The sequence below is a fragment of the Petaurus breviceps genome, unplaced genomic scaffold (assembly GCF_028583685.1).
Source record: "Petaurus breviceps papuanus isolate PSGF00001 unplaced genomic scaffold, PetGlider_PUasm1.0 90977, whole genome shotgun sequence".
In the NCBI taxonomy this organism is placed as follows: Eukaryota; Metazoa; Chordata; class Mammalia; order Diprotodontia; family Petauridae; genus Petaurus; species Petaurus breviceps.
In genome coordinates this window covers 5,804,074-5,806,252 of record NW_027187391.1, presented here as the reverse complement: position 1 = coordinate 5,806,252, position 2,179 = coordinate 5,804,074, and the positions used below count along the sequence as shown (strand labels likewise).

General features: G+C 36.9%; 1 protein-coding gene across 1 annotated transcript in view; it reads left to right on the top strand.

The window, feature by feature from the left end:
* HECA (hdc homolog, cell cycle regulator) overlaps positions 1–741 on the top strand; it is a 59,361-nt gene extending 58,620 nt beyond the window's left edge. Inside the window, exon 4 of the mRNA XM_069077187.1 lies at positions 1–741. This exon is cut by the window's left edge and continues 3,188 nt beyond it. The gene's annotated coding sequence lies outside the window, so the exon portion shown is untranslated.
* Positions 742–2,179: the final 1,438 nt, after the last annotated feature.

Below are 2,179 nucleotides of genomic sequence, written 5' to 3'. Positions count from 1 at the left end.
CCCCCCCCCCAAATCCTCCAAACATACACACAGGACAACCCTCAAACATAACCAAAAAATTTCCTTTAATTTCCAGCACTTACTAACAGCTCTATTTAAGGGGAGGTGGAGGGGAATGTTTTTATGTGGTGGTCTGGTCTATTTGGACATATTAATTTTGGGATACCTAGAACTAACAGATATACTGATGTGGACATGACAGACCACCTAAAATAACTGACCTGCAGAAATCAATCCTTCATTTAGTCCAAGAGCCTCATTTCAAGTATTAATCTGGATTCTCCTGTGCTTAGATCAGTGACTCACAGTTTACATATCTCTTTTATCTAATCAACTGGCTCCTTCAGTCATTTTGATTGGAAGTGGAAGGGTGGAGGGGTGGGATGGGGTACTGGGAGGGGGAGGGGAGTGCTACTACTGTTCAGTGTGTGGATACCTGCAGCAGGATGTTGCCTAACCCAGTTGATTTCCATTTACTGCTGACTGTTATTCTTGCCAGGCAATGGAGAGAAGATATAGTGGATGGGCACCATTAAAACCAGCTCAGAAATGTGTTCTTGTCAGTAAAGGTTTCTTGTCAAGATGTCTTGGATTGCACTTTCACAAAGGAAAGACAATGTATATAGCAAATGAATGTTGATGAAACTGAAATGTTTGGTTATGGTACTGTTGTGTGTGATGTAAGAGGATTTTTGTTTGTGATCTGTCTGTATTAAAAGTAATAAAGTTGCAAAAACCTCACATTGTTGCTTCTGTGAATGTGCTTTTTTTCTTTGGCATGAGAATTTTGAGCAAGGGAAGTTATCTGATCAGAACAGTGTGAAGAAAAGAGTTTCTATGGTTTCCTGCCATTTCTTTGGTCCCTGTCCATGTAACAACCATCCTGTAGTGAAGGAACCTGATGGTGTATGATTTCATCATAGGCAGAGAAAGGAGAACGTAGCTGTAATTAAGCTCCTTGTAGTCCTTTTGTTGTATTATCCTCAAGAAGCAAATTGCCTCAGATATCTTGGCCATCTGAGCAAAACCCAACCAAACACATAAAGCAGGCTAGAAATCTTACAGGAAGAAAAGTCATGGGTTTGTGAGACCTCTCTCTATTCCACCTCTGGCTTCCAAGAGTATTTTTTACTTGCTAATTTACTACAGAGAGTCTGTGTTAGGGATGCTTCACCTGGAGTTTCTAGATACTGGGGATGTAATTACTAGGAATGTAATCTTTAACAAAATTCCATAACGCAAGGAAAGGAAAGAAAGGAAAGGTTTTCCTGTAATCAAAAGGAAAGCTAAAGGTAAGTTAAGCAAGCAGTGATTAGTAGAAGGTATTTAGTTACCTAGCCTTTAAATCTTCAGTGCTATTATATCATGATCTACGGTTTGTAAAAGAATGGTAGATTAGCTAATACTTATGCTGTAATTTCAATAAGAGATTTTTATTAAAAAGTGTGAAATGGACTAAATTATATTTTAATCCTGCTTCTCTCATTCAGCCATACCTTGATTAATCTGACTTGGACCTAATATGTGTGAAAGCTATAGATGTATATACATATAAGTATATATGACAATTTAATTTGTGTATATGCATGGTTATATACACACATGCATATATGTGGATTTGTAAAATGTGGTCATATATGTATATATGCACATTTACATATGTACATATCACTTTTATTTGTGTGCATGTGTCTGTGTCCATACATACATACATGAACAAACAGCTGACTTGGGTCACTTCCAGATTTTAAATTTGGAAGTAACCTAAGTCACCTGGTCCAGTAACTTTATTCCACAGACCAGAAAACTTAAGGTTTCAAGGTCCAGGTGAAGTGACTTGCCTAAGGTTACATAGATAATTGGTGACAGAACCAGGTCTAGAATCCACGTATCCTAACTCAATCTAGTATTTCTAAACAAATGTAAGATATATTCTAAGTCCAAAAAAGCACTATTCACTTGGTAACGACCACTAGGATTTGCTAAGGGGAAAATTATTATCTTATTGGGACTTGCTTAACATTTCCAAGCCAGCAAAGTGAGAAATACCTGCTGATCTCAGTTTGTTATAAAAGTATTTTACTTAAGATTAATATAAAACTGACCACTATAAAATTTCCTGGAGAAAACTTGTTGACTGGCTCTGATGCTTTAAATTCTTCACATGTAGTTAAGTTCA